The following is an 18,032-nucleotide window of genomic DNA, read 5'->3' as shown; positions in this document are numbered from 1 at the left end:
GACTGTGTCTAGCAAAACTTGCAAAAATTCTCATAAATGAGACATGTTTAGTCAGAATAGGTTGTAGGATATAGGTGCATCTCATCCTGGGTGCCATTAGAAGCTGGGCTTCTTTTCAAATGATTCTTTTGCTCTAATACTGCAAAATGGCCTTATGTTGCAGGAACCATCAGTGTAAAAAGTGAGGAAGCTGTGGAATACAACTACATGTCCTCCTCTTTTCTTACTCTGGATTCCACACATGAATTATACAACCATGTACTTTGAGGATCCCGCAGCCTCCTGACCTTCTGCTGTAGGCCTGTGCACACCTACGTAACACAGCTCAGCGTTGTGCCTGGGAAGCAGCCTGTGCTGGTGAGTGGTAGTGAGAGCCTCACCTCCCAGCTGGGAGTCTGCCAGGTTGGGGCTGTAGGGGTATGGTTTGCCCATGTCCATCCTGGGGTGTTGTTGGTTTAATACTAGAGATGTCAGGGAAGCTGTGTCCTCTTGACCATGTGCTGCCAAAGGTGGCATTTCCAAATGTTAGTGACCACAGAAACACAATACCCTGAGTTGGAAGGGACCCACAATAGTCATTGAGTATAACCCCTGGCTCCACAAAGGACCACACAAAATGCAAGCCCTGTGTCTGAGAGCATTGTCCAAATGCCATTCGTCAGCTGTACCACAGCACACAGCCATTCTCCAAGCTACAGAAGTGCGTATCTCACCTGTTAAGTTCTAGTGTCATTGTTTCTGATTTTTACTTTTTTCCCCTTTGAAAAGCATCTGAAAGAGTGTAAAGATATTATTTGTGTTTGCACAGGACCCAGTGGAGTCCTTTCCCAGACATGATGTCCTCACCCAGACATCTCTGTGCAGGGCTGTGTTCCTGTGGCACCTTAGTGGGTAGGGTGACAGAGCACAGTTCTGGCCCTCCGGGGTATTGAGGGCAGTGCAGTGAGTTATAGAGTGCCATTACCACATAGCAGAGCACAGAGGGGACACAGCTGTACCCCATGGGGACAGGGAGCTGAGTGCAGCCCTATAGCCCTGCAGAGGGCCACCCCTTAGACCCTTCCCTAGCCCATGGCCCTTATCAAGTAGCAGAGGGGTTTGGGATCTCCTGGAGCTCCCAGCTGCCCACTCCTGGCACTGTGGGGCAATAGGGAGGGGAAAAGGTTATGCAGTGTCTTGGTTTTCATGGGACATGTCCCAGGGTGGTGGTGCCCCTCTGAGCAGAGCCCTGCTGTTCTCCAGCCCCCAGCAGACAGCCCCTGGCATGTCCAGCAGCCGGCGTGGTTTATCTCCTTGGATAAACAAAGGGCTGCTGGAATTTGAAACTTGTTCCCAGTTGAGGGTCCAAAGCCCGCTGCAGTCCCTGCACAGCTGCCCTGACCTGTGCCTTTGTGTTGAATTTGGACATGTAAAATGCAGTGAGCAGCAGTGCAGCTCCTAATGGTGTGAGGCTGTGCCAGGGCTGTGTGGGCGCAGGAGTTGGTGTACACCCAGGTCTGATGCACCGACTGGCAAAATAGCTGTGAGCCTCACCGTTTGGTGGGGAAGTTGTGTGTGCCCAATGCATGTTGTGACGCCAGGCGGGCAGCTAAATAAGACATCAGTAGTGCTTCGGGTTCTTTGCGCGAGAGAACTTAATTTTGTTTGTTTTTTTTCCCTATTTAATAAGAAGGAAACGAGAGCGGCTGGGAAAGGCTGCACTCTGCTCCCCGCACCGCCCGCATACGCGGGGCCCCGGGCGCTGCCCACCGCCGCGGGAGGAGCGGGGCGTTGCGGGGCGGTCCTGTCCCGAGCGGCGCTGCGGGCGGGAGGTGCGGCGGTGCGCGCCCCGCACACTGCCGGGTGCCCGCGGGGCAGCGCTCGGCACACGCGCACCGCAGCTCTCGGCTTGGGGGGGGCGGGGGTCCGTGGTGGCGGGCGGGCTGAGGGCAGGGGATCGCTCAGCGAGAAGGAATGCCAAGGGACACGGTGAGTATTATCCTTAATTCTGTTTCTGTGCTGAATCGCCCCTTATTTGATATAGGCGTTCTGCCGACTGCGCGTTGTTAACGAGGTGTTTCACTTTCCTACCTTTTTGGCGGCTCTACGTTCATCGAAGGTTCTCAGCGTACCCCTCGGGGCTCCCACGTCGGCGGCTGGAAGTGCCCCGGGAGTGCTGCCGCCGCGGGACCCCGCCCCCGGACCACCTGCGGGCACTGCGCCGTGCGGGCTCGAGTTCCGGGCCGGCGCCCCACGGCTCGGGCGCGGGCAGGGGGCAGATTTTTCAGATGTTTTGGAGCGAACACCATTTGCTTCCTCGGGGAGAAGTTTGGCCGTCGGTCCTTAGGACGTACGGTTGCGTAAGCGGCCCTCCGAGAGACCCGCGCGGCCGTCGGGGAGCGGCCGGAGAGCGAGGGCAGGTGAGGAGGCGCGGGGCCGCTGCTGGAGCCCCGGCTCGAGCGCTCGAGCAGCTGCGTGCGGTGTTAGCGCGTGCGGTCCGCTCTGCCGCACCACGAGCCGTTGGTTCTGCGCTCTGCTACTGCGCTGAGCCGTCACCCGGTAGGTCTGCTTTAGCCATGCGTGGTTCTGGCTGCGTGTAACTTCAGCATGCCGTGTCTGTGTTGCGCCTTTTTGTAAACTAAGCCTTTATTTTCTAGACGACAGACTCGGGTGTCATAATGATTTTGTGAATGTCGTTACGTTGTGCTGGACAGACGGACAAACAGACCTCAGATTCTGCAAGGGGAGATGGAGCCCTGTGGTTGCCTCCCATCCCACCTGCGTGTAACTGATTCTCTTCTACACGTGCCTGTGGTGCTGAATGTATGGGACTGACCTGTAGCCACGTTCTGCGTGGCAAAGGGGGTTATGCAAACAGCACTGCTGTAACTGGCACCGTGAGACCCCGCAGCCAGCAGGCTATAAGCTTCCCATAATCTCTACGATTTACTCCAGTCTGGAAAGCACTGCTGCTTTTGCAGGCAGCTCTGAGAGTCCTTCTCATTCTCATTTCTGCAACGTTTCTCTGCCATGATTCAGCTGCAGCTGCTAAGAAAGCTCAGAGGGCACCACTGCTGCTGTATGGTATGTGTGTGCTTGGAGGTGACGGCACGCTTTGGCATTCACAGAGTTTGGGGGAGCAGTGATGTGCCATGCCAGCCTGTGCTTAACAGGGGAAATCGCTCGTCCCTCTAACCTGAAACAAACTGAGTTAAGAAAAATGTGATTTTTACTGCTTTTCTTATGGCTGCAGTTTGGATTGTCTCATAGTCTATCTTTAAAAAGTAGAGTAAAAACAAACAAACAAAGAAATTCCTTCATTTTATCCATTCTTTCTAAGAGGAAAAGGGTTTCATTTCTTTCCAGCAGCCCGAGGAGAGCCAGCCACATCCCCCAGGTGCTGTGTGGTTGAGGGTGCCTTGCAGGTGGTGCTGGGAGCAGTTGGACTGCTGTGCTGCGGCATTTCCGCACGCGGTGGCTCCCATCTGTGACCTGGAGCACTCTGAAAGGTGTGACCCTTTAAAACCAAAGCCCACAATGCCCAGGCTGCTCACTCTTTTTATTCATCAGAATCAGAGATGTTTGCTCAGCGAACCACAGAGAGAGCTGTGCTTTCTTCTCAGTAGCTGCCTGCACTTGCTGCAGTGTAGCAGGAGGTGAGCTGCTGCCAGCATGTGCCAGTAGTCAGGCAGCCCTGGGAGAAGACACCCGTGTGGCCTCTGTCCTCCTCTTGCTTAAGCCTGTGGATGAGTTACAATCTCCTGTGTTTGTCTTTCTAATAAGATTAGGGCTCCAGTTGGGACCTCAGCCCGTGCGCAGCCTTCCCTGTAGTGGGAGTCTCTGTGGGTTGAATGGTTGCAGTCAGCCCCACTTTGTGCTGTGCCTTGAGGTGCTGTAGCACTGCCTCAGCTGTGCTGACAAGTGGATTTGCAGCTCTGGCATCAGGAAGGTAGACACGCCTGTGGGCTGCTTCAGCACCTGCTCTTCTCTACTGCAGTAAGATGAGCCAGCAGTTTGTAACAGGCTTCTTCAAAGAGCCTGAGGGCTGTGGCACTGCCCAGGGAGCCAGGCGATGTATTTCATTAGGGAGCTGGGATGAGTTCCCTCTTCATTAGTAAACGTGATCAAGTACCTGCATGCAGTGCAGAAGCCATTTGAAAACTGCTGCTTGGCTGTTGTATGGTGTTGGTAATTTGCAGGCCGTCATGGAGCAGTGTCTGCTGGCTGCCTTTCCTTGGCACTTACAGCAAATGAAGCAGCACTTTTATGCTGTTGTTCGTCATATTTATTAGTTCCTGCTCATTTCATTTGTTGAAGTAATGAACTGAGAAAGCAGTACCTGAAGTGATCATCGTTTGCTTTCAGTCAGTGTTACAACTTTTTTCCAAAGGATTAATGGGCCTTTTCTCTCCTTTTTTGGTGTTTTTGTTGTAAGATGATTATATTGGCTCTGGTATGAATTTCAGGATATGGTGTAAATAACAGAGGTGTGAGCAGCTGTGTGTAACCGTGGTCTCTCTACACATGTTGTGTTCCCAGTGTGTGCAGTAGCAAGCAGGGCTGGGAGCTGGTGCAAAGGTACGTCGGGAAAGTCTCTGTGTTGAGTTAAAATGAATGTGGAAGTAATGAGTCTGAGATACACTGGACTCCTACAAAATGCTTTTTAACTATTAAATATAATTTTCATTACCCATAGTGGTTATCACAAGAACCTGTGGAGTTTCCATGGAATCTTGTCCTTGAATGCTTTCTGAACAGTAAGTGCATTAGTTGCTGCCAGAAGGTCCTGAAAACAGTGTCCAGAAATAATGGTAACATGCTGCCCTGAGCCATGTGTGGATATTTAGCTACAGTGCGCATTAGTGTTGTTGTAATTCACCAGTGGGCTACTTATAGAGAACAAACTTCTCACCCTTCCCACCTCTCAGGGCTTAGTGTGCACTCAAGAGGGACTGGGAAGTGTAAATTTTCCTTCTGCTAAATGGTGGCTGGCCTATGCTTCTTGGGAGCACAGAGGAAATGGTTCTTCTGGCTTTGATGCTTGGTGATACCATCAGAGCAATGTCCATGGATTGCACAGAGATGTGACTGCACTTCAGGGTTTTCTCAGACATCTGTTTATTGCTGTGCTTGGGGGTTTGCCCCCACACCTGCTTACACTCTGATTCTTATGGAGTAGCACCATACATAATGTTTAAAAACCTCTCTTGAATTCATTCTGAGCATTAGGTAAGAATGCAGATGAAAATACAGTAAAATACACTTCAGTTCTTGATTAAAAGGTTGGAAGTGAAGTTCCAGATAGGAGATAGGTAAGAGAACAAAACATTGTCTAGGGCCATTAAAAAAAAAAGGTGTTTCTCAGCTGTTGCATAGAACCCTTGTGGATGAGTTTGGACTACAGAAGAGTGGAGATGTTTCAGCTCACCACTGCCTTGCTCCCGCATCCCCTTTTCTGCACAGGACCTGAAGTAGCTTTGAAGTTGGGAATGTAACTCCCCACGCACAGCCCTCAGCAGGACACTGCTGACCTTTCTCTCTCCCTTTGTTCAATGTGGAAACAGTCCCCCCCTCTTCCACCCTCCCCCTCCCCCAATTCAAAGCTTCCTTCCTTCCTTCCTGCAGTTTCTGGATTTGTACCAATGTGGATGTGATGACTCACATTTCCCAGATGCAAAATGCAAATCTGCAAAGTGTGATCTTTCCTCTGCCTCTATGGGGGTTTCTTGGAGTCTGTGCTGCTGTTGAGCTTCTTAAATAGCACGTCCAGTGTGAGCCAGATGGTTTTCCTGCTGGCCACAGCATTCTGGGGACTTATTTAAAAGTCATGTATTTCTGGGACAATGTTTAATAAGTCCTATCTTTAAGTGTTCATTGTATGCACATCTTAAACCTCTTTGGCTTTGAGAACTTCTCGAGGACCAGTGAAACATACTAATTTAATCTGTTGATGCAGGCAGATACTTCTTCGTGTTCCTTTTTGGGTTTACGTCCTTGAGCTGGTGTTTGACAAAATCAGTCCCCACTGACAGAGGTGCTTCAAGCCGGTTCAGGCAGCGCAGTGGCTGTTGGTGCTGAGTTAGGAGCTGCTGGGATAGGGCTGAGCCCTGTTTGGCTGCAGCCATCTGTGCCCATCTCTTTTTCACCATGATCACATGCCATGCCCAGTGCTGCAGCATGTTACTGTACTGGGGGGTCTCTCCCTATTAGCTGTATCTGTTGGGCACTCAGCTTTCACGTGACTCTGCCCTTAAATTACACTTACTTCCAACCAAACAAATAAAAGCTTTGAAGTCATGCTATCTGATCTGTTTCACCTAACAAACCAACAATGTTTTTTCTAGATAAAGGCAATAGGCATTTGAGAAATGTATTTATTAACAGTCCTCTGTTGATTCTGTTTTTCTCTGATAACTAAAGTTCTGAAACAGCATTTAATTAGCTTGAATGTTCCTTGGCATGGCTATGGCGTGATGTCAGAAATGGCAAATCTGATGAGCAAAATTGCATCTCATTTACTTGAGGGGTTGGAAAAAGTGTTCCTGCAGGCAGACAGAATGTTGGCACGGAAATGGGCTGGGCAGAAAGAGCTGAAAACAGCAGCACTTCCTCTCGTGATGGAGCTGGGAACACAACAGCCAGGTAATTTCTCTGCTTGAGAAGTGTCAGTGCTGTGCTCTAGTAACATCTAGGGCTTTTTGTATAAGAGCTGGTTTTGTTATGGAGTGTGGAATTGGTATGTTCTGTTTCCTCATCTAAAGCAATTCATTATATACTGAAGGACCTGATGCCTGCCCTAAATCTGTGAAAATCTCAGCAGTCAGAACAGGATTAAATTGATCAAACTTGGTTTTCATTTTTCGCACACTGATGTGTGACTATGAAGTAAATAAGCAGCACAGTGAGGTCCTCTGGAAGCACAGCACAGGGCCTGAGCTTTGGGCAGCTCCCATTTGGGTTTGCTGAGGCACCGGAGGAGCTGTGTGTAGGACAGCACAGCCAGGCAGTGAAGGGAGGATGTGTAACTTAGGGTGTGCTATAAGTTCTCCCATACCTGGTACATCATGTGCTGCTGTTCATGAAACCAGCATTTCACCTGGATCTCATTTATGGTTCTTTGTTAGTGTCCATTCATCTAGCCTGATGAAAAGCAAGTTTAAGGGAATAAATAAAGCAGTTTCATCCAGCTTGTTTATTCTTAATGAACTTAATTGTGGAAAGAGTAATCTTATGGGAATAGAAACCTACATGGTGTAATGGTGTTTGTTAGGCACATTGTTAGGCACACTGCATAGAAGCAGCCCCTGTGTGATGTGTCTGAGCTTCCAGGCACTGCTGGTGTGCCAGAAGGGTGGGAGAGTGAAGTGCTTCACATGAGATCTGTTGTGTGGGCATCTGAGGTGTTTCTGCACAGAGCTCTTATTGGGCAACTTTGCTGTCTTGTATAACTAAATGAGGAAGCAGTTTTTGGGAGACGTGTGAAAAGCTCATACTCTGTGAATATGAGGTGATGCTGGCTTTATTGCTCCTAGGGAATATAACAAGCAAGTAAATGGTGTTGGCAATATATCACTGCCTCCTGGCAGTGAAGGGCTATGCAGCTTGCACTGAAATATTAACTAACAAATGGATAGGGAAAGAATGAAAGGAAGAGTCTGTGAAGGTGGTGCAGTAAGAACTGATGCGTGAAAGCAAGTGGAGTGTTTTATGGAGGTAAGTGAATTCAGCTAGCACTTGTGGACTGATTTGAGAAAAAAAAATAAATTATTTTTTTTCTTTAGGTGAATTTGAAAGTTTATAGTTGCTTAGAGTTTATCTAATACAGCCTGACCTAACTGAATTACCTGGAGCATGATGTAACAGTGCAGGATTTGAAGGATGCAAGCTGAACAGAGCTTCCTTCAGAAAGCAGGTTTGTAGGCAGAAGCTGCTGGCAACATATTTCCATATACTGGTGTTACTTTACTGATAAAGGAAGCTTAGCTCAGCTGAGATATTTCTCAGCAAGTTTAAAATATTAATCATTTTCCCTTAAATATTGTTTACTGTTTTTGATGTGAGTTCAAGGTTATCTTTCATTAATGTGGTGTCAATGAACTTAGGGGTAAACCAACAGTTCCCTGTAACAACGGTTCTTTGAAATACCACAGGTTACTCTTTCAGCTAATTCAGAAACTGCAATTTAAGTAATCTGACGATCTCATAATTGTTGATTTCTTAGATGGGGTGAATTTCCATTGTAAATAGCTCTCAAAAACAAAAACAAAAGAAAACCAACCAAACAAACAAACAAAAAAAAGAACCAAAAAACCAACAGTATACTCTGTTCTTTTTCTTTTCTCTTAATTTCATCTGGAAAATGTTTTAAGGAATACCACTCTCTATGTATCAAGAATTTTAAAAAATGTTGAAGGTAATTCTTACTGTCTGATCATTCTTATTTTTATTTTGAGATTACGTGTGATAAGCTGTTTAAAGTGAAACTAATGTCTCTGAAAGGATTATTGATAATGGGATCTAGTTGAGGGACAATTACAAGGTTGGTTAAGGTAACAAGATAAGAGGATAATTATTGAGTCCTCCTTTGAAATCTCTTGTTTTTTGGTTCCTAAGTTGTTGCACATGGTGACAAATGGTATGTGTGTGAGTATCCCATCTGAACAGTTAGCACGTGCATTTCTTCATGATGGCTCCTCGACCAGTAACGTAACGTCAGGAAGGAAACTGAGATAGAAGATCCAGGATTGTTGTTGGGTGTTTTTTTTTTTTTTTTGGTTCTTCACAACTGCTGTAGGAGTACAGTACCGGCTTGGGGGCCTATCCTTATTTCCACAGAGTCTTCTTGCATTTCTTAGCCAAGTGTTTGGTCTTGTGCACTTCCCAATGTAGTGGTTTCTGAGTAACAGTTCAGAATGTTGTGATAAATTGCCCGTAGTTGGTCTGTGGGGCCATGTTAAGTGGCAGAGCCTGCATAGTCTGCTTCTGAAGTGTTTCCATTTGTGAGTCTGCTGATAGCAGTGTTTGTGTGTTTTACAGGACGTTGGGCAGGCTGAGCTGGTCCTGTGGTTGTAAGTGCTCTGCTGCTTCAATGAGGAGGACTGAGTTTAATGGGAAGAAATAAAGCCTTTTTATCAATTCTTTTGCGACTGGTTCTTAGAGACATTTCTAGTTTTTTGTTTTGTAGATAGCATCAGTCTCTTTCGTCCCCCCCTTTTTAAGTCCTTTAAAGTTTTGCCATTTATGGTCTCTCTTATCATTGCTGTCTAAATGCAAGATAACTCCCTAATGTGTGTCTTGCTGCTCCATAGGCACTCTTTTCCTCTTCTAGAGCCATCTGTGCCTTTTCAGTGTAGCCGTTGAAGAAAAAAGAAAAGCACAATACAATCTGGTGAAACTGGTTTCCTGTTTTCCTACTGTCTCATTCTTCCTCGTGCAGCTCAGTGCTCACTTCTCTAGCACTTCAGCCCTCCCTGCTTACGGGTCAGATTTTCTGCCAGAGGCCCCCCTGCAGAGGGGGCCTTGCAGAGGCCTTTCTTATCCTTAGTCTCTAAGAGTTAAGCCAATCCCTAACCTCTTGTGGTTGGCTATTTTTTCAAGCGTTCTATCCAGTTACATCTCCATGAGTTCCTTGAATGTGAACATGGAAGTGTTTGTGAGAAAACTTGCTCTGATATTCTGCTTGCTGACAGTTCAGTGTGTGTATGGAGTTGAAGGGATACAAGCTGAGGAGCTGTACAGGAACACCAGAAGTAATAGAAAGGAATTTTTAAATGGCTGGAAATCTGGAAAGCAAAAATAAAACATTTCTAACAGGACCGGTTGGTTTCTTGTGTTTCACTTACCAAAAAACTCAGTTTTCTCTATGAAGAAAGAGGTGTTCTTTAACATAAAATTTGGAAGCTGTAGATCTGGGCTGTAGTAATTAGAAGTACACCCTTAAGTAGCATGGAAAGTTCTTGCTGGTCTTTCCTGCAAATGATGTAATCGAGCAGCTGCACCAATATGCACTCGTCAGAGGCACTTTTCTTGAAGCTTTGAAGATTTCCTAAGAGCTAAAAGAAGTTTCTGGATCTAGTTGAAATGCAGCTTGGTGAGGCTGAATGGAAGACTGAGCATGAAGAATGTGCTGATCTGCTCAAGACGTGTCAGTTGTTTGTTAACTTTCAGAGGATTTGATTTCACTAAGATGATCTGTTAGTGGTGAGTAGATGCATTTTTTCACAATGTGCGTGCAGTCAGTCATGTTCTTCCCGGTCGGAGAGATATTTACTTTTTATAGCTAACAAAGTGTCGTTTTTTTCTTGACCTCCATCTGTTCCCTTGTCTTTCACTGTAGCATTTGATGTTTCCTTCCCAGCTTGGCAGCTTCTGTGTTGTCATTTTCAGAAGTTTCTCACACTTTCTCAGAACGTCTAGAGTGCAGGGAAGGCACGTGCTGTGATTTTATCCTTATGGCAGATAAGGTTCTGGCTACCTTTGGGCTGGTTAGGTAATCTAGGGTTTCCCGATAATCTTATCAAAATAATATATGATTGCTCTCAGCTGAACTAATTCACATATGAATCATTTTGTCTGCTATTAAAATGCAGAAGGCCTCAGTAGTAAATATGTCTGCCTTTATCATATCGGATGCTGATATTACATATGACCAAAGAAGGAAAATTCTTGTATTGCAGAGGACATTTTTAGGCAGGATTGGCCAAGACATGACAGCTAATGTAAAGTAAATGGGAATATCACTGGTCCTGGCAACTTTTTTTGAAATCTAAATTCTAGCATTTAAGGAGAGGTTTGGGTTTGTTAATTTGAATCATAGAATCATAGAATTGCTCAGGTTGGAAAAGACCTTGAAAAGGACCTTTGGCTGTAGGTTGCCCCAACTTTGAAGCTGAGCATAAAGATGTTTCTGTGAGGCTGAGGCTTGGCACAGGCTTGTCTTTTGTGCTTCCAAAAGCCATCAGTTCAGTGTGTTCAACACTTAGAATAAAACTGGGTGTGTGTTGCTTGGCTACCTATCTTGCAATGTGTGTATTTGACTCATTCACATAGTGTTTGTATTGTACATGATACTGCTCTCACATTTAGGTGGTTTAAGGTTAATTGGAACTAACCTATCAAAATCTATCTGTATATACCACATGTATTCCCCTTAGTTAAAGATTTTCTTCTATTACTGCCGGAGATTATAGTAGTGCAATATGATAAATACAGTACTTGTATACTATCCTTATTAAAAGTAAAACAAACAAAAATACATTTTTTAAAAAAACAAACAATAGTGACTTTGAGATTAAAATAAAATATCATAATTTTACTGGGCTCACGGTTTCAGCTGTAAGCTTCCAAGAAAAATAATGATCCTGGTGGCAGTTTGCTATCGTACGGTGTGTGTTGTCCAGTAGAAGAGCACATATGGCATTAAGAATCCTAATAGGTTTCTTTTGAAAGGTAAGCTTGTGTGAGTGAAGGGAAATAGCCTGCCTTGCCTTTCCATGCCTGATTAGTTTCTGCAAACAAATCCTGCATATTGAAGGAAAATGAAATGAATTGCTGCTAACAGCAGCCCTGGAACATCAGGTAAATAGAGGCAATCTTCTGGATAACTTGTTCTTAGGTGCAGATTTTGTTTTCTAAAATGGTCATCAGTCTTCTCATTAGGAAGTAATTCTGTATGATTGACATCTTGAGAACTATCAGTGCAATGTTATTCATCTGAGCGATTTTGGATCCCTCTTCCCTAAGTGTGGAATGCAGTGTGCAGTGACAGTAAAAGAAGGCAAGAGCAATAATTTCCCCCAACAGACTGCTTGACAGTCTGCAAAAACTGTCCCGTTCCACATGTTTCATGGCAGCTTTGCGATGGTATAATTTGGGGGTGAAATTTTCCTGAATGTGGAAAAATTAATATAGCAGTTTCAGGAAAAAGGCCAGCTGAAGACCTCTAAATAAAAGGTCTTTTCAGCATTTCCAAACAGTTATGGTCATATGTTAATATTTGTTTAAGGGTGTAATGGTATATTATTAAGTTCCTGATCCAGATTGTTGCATTTCTCATTTGTCAAACTAATAGCAATGACTCAGACAGTGATTGGAGCATCACCTACTTAAACTACAAATGAGAAATGTTTGACAAAATGTTTAGTCACTCTTAACAACACATTAACATAATAAAAAAATAATTAGCATCAGAGAGTTCTGACATTCTTATGCTCCCCCATAGACTCCTGGCCCAGCAGACAGTAAGTATTTCTGGTAGAGCTCTGGAAGCACCATTTGGTTTAGTGATTTCTGGAAAATTGCACATGTGAGCAACTCAGAGCTGCGAAGCACTGGTGGTGGGTGGCAGCATGGCTCTTCTTCTCCCAGCATTGTCAGCACTGTGCCACTCAGCAAGGCAACGACTCATGGGCTCATGTGTCCCCCTGCAGCCTTTACTTCTGCCATATCTTTTGTGTTTCAGCTCTGAGTTCTTCACTCTTGTATAAAAAGGACATTTCTCAGCTCCTGTCCCTTGTTTGCACTGCCCCACTCAGCTATGCACTTCTTCAGTACTTCCCTCCTTGACTTGTTTTTTTTTAGCATCCCTTTATTTTCCTTACTGCTTATAGGACCCACATCTATGCTCCAGTCAGTCTGTCCTCTTCAGCAGTTATCTGTTTTCTCCACAGGCACAAACTCAAGTAAATGAACAATGTCTGCTGCTCAGCATCCTGAGGGATGGCAGTCCGTAAATTGTACTCTCTCACATTTTGTCTTCTCTATCCTGAGATAGAGAGGCTTGGATAGCAAGCTTTATTAGATGTTGATGTGATGCCTAGCACTGTGACTCCCACTTCCTGATTAGAAGTCCTAAAGCACTATCAGAATACAAATAGGCTATTAATGTTGCCCTTATCTGGTGTCACAGGGAAACCCTTCCATAAGAAACATAAAGGGTTACACATGTGCAGAGTATCCAGATTGATTCAGATACACTGCACATCAAAAACTGGACAAAGAGTGAAACACAAAGGACAGTTTGCTGTGGTAAGCTTCTGGTCTTAATGCTGCGATAGCAATGAGAAATAGGGCTTGTTTATTTATTTATTTGTTTACTTTGTTTCTAGTACAATTCCCTAAGTGAAATTTCAGGTGGATGATAACCATTTATTGAACTGCTGGAGAGGCACTGAGTTTGTGGAGATGTACTGGGAAGGTGACTGTGTACTCTGCTTACATACGTACTCCATAATTCTCAAGATTTCTAGAGGATTTCAGTGGAGCAGTCTGCTGATGTTAGGAAAGCGTAAAGTTTAGTCACCTTTAAGTCACCTTTAAGTGGAGGGGAAAGCTGAGGATACAGAGCTGCAGCCTTGAGATCTCAATGAGGTATTTTTATTTAGGAGCATAGAGTTGGAAGGAACCTCTGGGGTCATTTTGAAACAGGAAGTGATAATCCTGCAATTCTTGATAAATACTCTCAGCAGAAGTCAAAACAAGCTGTTCTTTTTCAATTAAACAGCTGATCCTGGGAGCAGAATGGGACAGCTCTGCTTTGGGAAAAATATACATGATTAGAAATAACTTACAAATGCCAAAAACTGCACAAAATTAGAGAGCATTTACTTCCCCTATATGTAAGAACACCTTGGAATTTAGCTAGCTACCAGACCACTGAGGTGCCTACCATGGTGTGCAACTGTGAGGGGTTAAAGAGGCAAAAGGAGGTTGTAAAAGTTCTGTTTTGCAGACCACCCAGCTGACAGGCACTTGTACATCTATCACTATCTCCTGTGTCCTATTTGAATGTGCTCTGCTGTGTTTGGTGTCATGTAGGAGATGGGTTAAGGGGCTGCATGCCTGGGGGTGTTCGGTGGGGAAGGGAGGTCTGATCCTGTGTGGTGAGACATCTGGGACAAGGTGGTGGCATAGAGAGGGCTATTTCCCTTTTTTGTCTTTCATCTGCTGCTGGGGTAAAGCCATTTCTCTACAGATCTACACAGTTACAGATGAAGCCATCCATGACCATGCAAGGCATGTTGAAGAAATGAACTCTTTCAAAGCACAGGAGATACTAAACCTGAAGTGTCTCACTGTCACTGAATGTGTACAGTGTTTCTTTCTATTCTCTAGCATTTTAGTGTTCTCTCCCACCCTTTACTGCTCATTCTGTGCTATGTTTGGTTTTCTTAAGTCATAGTTGTGTTTTTTATTAAAGATGCAGCTGTTGAGGGAAGGGAAAGGAAAACGAGAGCAAGAAGTTGATATGAATAAATGTAGCAAAGACCTACAACTAATTAATGCTTGATACAATCTTAAAGACAAGTAAGAAATGCAGTAAATCTATCCTAGGAAGCTATGCACATAGGGCAAGTGGAGGAACATATCAGAAATGGCCTTAGAGCTAGGTGAACAGGGTAACTGTAGCAAATAGACCCTTACCTTTCACTCTAAGCACTAATGGATTTTTTCCAGCTGTGCTTAGGCTGTTTTGTACTTCATAAAATTTGTCTGCGCAAATGTTCTCAGAGTGCCTTTGAGAGCTGTGTACGTTGCTGTTCACAAGAAAAACAGTTCAAATTCCTCTGTGCAAGTGAACCTGCTGTGGGAGTGTGGCCAGGTGCTCGGACATAGGCTGGCATGAGTTTCTCAGGCTCAGCTCTGCTGTTGTTGCTGTGAAAGCACTGTAAAGCATGTACAGCATGTGTGTATGTATGTAGTTAAATTCTGCACTGATTCAGAGAGAAAGTTCTTGTCCTGTGCATGTTTCTGTATTGCCAAACAGGTGTCTATGGGTGTGTGGGATCCTGCGCTTATTTACCTGTTGTATAGATTGAGGCCAACCCCTGTGGGGTGATTAACTACACAACATATATAGCAAGGGTCTCTTGCACCACAAACTTAAGAAAAGACAGAACATGAGAGCTAGCCAAGGTAGGATCAGGAACAGAGGAGATAAGTGACCGCACAAAGAATGGCCTTTCTGTCTCTGTCCTCATTTGTAGAGGCTGCAATCTGTACCTCTCATGGCATACATAATTAGAAAATAGCATCAAGGTTTAAGCCAGTGAAGTTTTCTAACTTCAGTGTACATTTGCTAGGGTGTCATACTGAGTGTTTGTTATACTCATGCAGCAAGAAGAAAGGTAACTGTTTAACTTAGTTCAATGCCTGTAACACAGCACTCCCTGAAGTCAAGGGGATGGTTTGCACAGGTTCTGCATGGGCTTTCTGTTGCTGTGTGTGCCAGACATTTCTAATGTTGTTTTCAATTGCTTGTAGCCTCGTTTAATGTTTGCTGTTGGTGTGTGTGTTGGTAGGAAGGGCTCTGTGGAAATAAAATCGACAAGTGATCATGTAACCAAGTACCTAATCTATGTTTGCTTAGCCTGATATGTCATCAAATGCTTCACAATTGTGCTTATAAACAACTAAAATGCAAACTGGGTTCTCACACCCTACCTGATGCTTGTCTGGGAGGTTGGGCCAGCGACACAGGCTGAGCTCCTGGCACTCAGCTATTGCTGTGTATGTAAAAATGAGTTTAGGCTCTCTATTTGGAGGCAGTAGACTCCTCTGAAAGATGGTATGTGTACTTTTACTTTACTGTAACATGCATAATAAATCAGAGTTATTGTTATCTCTTCTGGCATTTCTGGAACTTCCTCTTCCACTCTTAATAACCAGAATTTGAAATGCATTTTGAAATGCATCCCTCCCCTCCAGGAGGGATGGTGAAATACGTTGCTTCAATCCAAAATTAGAAGCTCTGCCTTACCAAGATGCTAAAGGGTGCTGCAAAGGTATGTCTGGACTGCATTGAATCCCTCTGGGATGTGCCTATGTACACTCCACCGAACTGTGTTACTCCTGATTGCCAGTAAAATGTCAATGGCATTTTATCAGTATGGTGTTAATTCAAGTGACTGGCATGGGTTTTCAGGGGATATTCAATCACTCCAGCATTTTGAACCTAACACATTAAACTTGCAGTAAATCCATCTTTGAGGTCTCTAGTGTTGGCTATGAAATGTGGTTGCTGCTTGGTAATTGCTCTCTTGTTCAAATGAATTCAGTAGGATAATGTTGTAATGTGAGGCTTCATTGCCAAACAGGGGTGTAACCGATCTGTGACACCCTGGCTTTATGCTAGGTTGGCTAGCAGTTTTTTTGCATCTAGATTAGAAGTGGATACCCACAGAAATGTTGCATTTTGGTTTTCATCTATGTAGGCAGGGATGTGGCTGTTGCCATCAAATTGTTTATTTTGCTCGTCATTCGTTGATCCAGGCTGAAGAATCATGTAAGGACACAGCCTTCGCCATCAGATAGCTTGTCAATCTAATAGGTGCACATATTTAATCAGCAGTTGTTGCTTGGAGCTATACAGAAAGGGGTAGATAATTGACAATACTAGTTAAAAAACAAAACATCAAGAATGAGTCATTAGTGCATGTCAACTCACTCCAAAAGTAATGTAACCCTTTGTGCTGTATGGATGGATTCAGCACATGAGAAGTATGGTCAGCTCACAAATTTGCAGCACATGCTGGAAGACAAATAAAGAATGTGAGCAAATCCATGGATGTGTCTTCCATGTCGTGAACCTGGAGCCCTGTAACTTCTGACTACCTGCTTTTTCAGCTTTCATAATAGTCTTCTAGCATAGAATTTGTGAGCAATGCTATAGTACTTTGCATATACACTTACATGCTTTCTTTTCTTACTGCGTTAGCCAATCTGTTCTACCTTTTCTCCTCGGTTTGTTCATACGGTTCCTCAAGAGAGCATCTTTTGTTTTTGTCAGAGTTTGTTTCCAAACATAGTGAGATAGGAGGGTGTAGGTATACACTGGTCCATGTAGTGCTGCATGTTCGTCTTGCAGTAAATAGATAAGGTCAAAAACTGGACTTTACATTTCAAGGAAGAAGTCACAAGGCTTGTGAGGAGGCCAGTAGTGTCCTTTGATTGTGTGTGCATCTAACAGGCCACTTAGAAAGCTCTGTCAGCTGCCTAGGCAAATTTAGCTTCATACTGGAAGGTCATGTCAGAAAAGGAAAACCGTCCTGGTCACTGCTCTAGAACTTCATTGATCTTTTACTTGCTTGAGTCCTAGCAATTGAATACCCCAAAGACAAAGTTTGAAATGTTTAACTCGCTTGGACCTTGTTTACTTTGTGTGCTTTTTCTTATCAGCTGTGGGAATTAATTAAAGACTGCATTCATCTGGGACCATTTACCCTCACTTGGAAGCGTGCATGAGATACTGGATTTGGGGCTGATCATCAAAAGCCCTGATAACCCAAGCTGCGTGTTTGTTTGATCTTTGTGAGCTGCTGTGACCACTGCTGTGTGATCCAAAACACAGTTATGTCAGATGTCCCGTTTGAGATGTGGCCTATTCTTGAACTGTGGAGCGCTTAGATGATGATGCAGAGTGGAGCAATGTGTATCTCACCAGAGCTTCGTGGAAGTGACAAGTGAAACAGGTCGCTAGGATCTTCTTTTTATCTTTTTATACAGCGCTCCTGTAATTGATTAGTGCATGTTATATTGGATGGTACTTCAGGCTACAGTGAAGATCACTTGTACTAGAATCCGTAAAAACACAAAGGATAACATAGACTTTGCAGAAACTTCAAAACATTATTTAACTTACGATGAAACGGATGTTTGGCACAATGGAGGAAGAGAGTGTAATAAAGAATGCACTTGTGCATGTTCTGATGCTTATAGTTGGCTTAGCTTTGGGCTTGGAATCACTGAAAGCTTTATACAAATATTTACTTACAAATAAATACTAGCAAAGCCTATCATACAAAGAGAGAAAACAGAACAATCATTTTCTTTCCAAATACACTCACAGATTTTTGGCCTCAAGTAAAATAAGTGAGAGTTCACTGTCTGAGGAGCAACAGCCATGAATAAATGATAGACGAGGAATACACAGAGATGGATATTTCTTGGTAGCCTTCTCAGCTTAAGTGGTTGGATGGCAATTTCATAGAGTTTTGGCATCTTTTTATGGGTATTTTAATCCGCTGATAGGGACACTGTTTCAGACGTGACTGCTT

At 44.2% G+C, this 18,032-nt stretch overlaps 1 protein-coding gene across 7 annotated transcripts in view; it reads left to right on the top strand.

Annotated features, from left to right (window-relative positions):
- The first annotated feature begins 206 nt into the window (after positions 1-206).
- Positions 207-18,032, top strand: part of SLC16A12 (solute carrier family 16 member 12) — a 29,242-nt gene continuing 11,416 nt past the window's right edge. Inside the window, exon 1 of one of the 7 annotated variants that reach the window (XM_090145193.1) lies at positions 207-357. The gene's annotated coding sequence lies outside the window, so the exon portion shown is untranslated. The other 6 variants (XM_031607701.2, XM_090145195.1, XM_090145190.1 and 3 more) reach the window with 6 other exon arrangements.

The sequence above is a fragment of the Phasianus colchicus genome, chromosome 8, assembly GCF_987193195.1.
Source record: "Phasianus colchicus chromosome 8, bPhaCol1.hap1.1, whole genome shotgun sequence".
In the NCBI taxonomy this organism is placed as follows: Eukaryota; Metazoa; Chordata; class Aves; order Galliformes; family Phasianidae; genus Phasianus; species Phasianus colchicus.
This window is presented reverse-complemented; position numbering and strand designations above follow the sequence as displayed.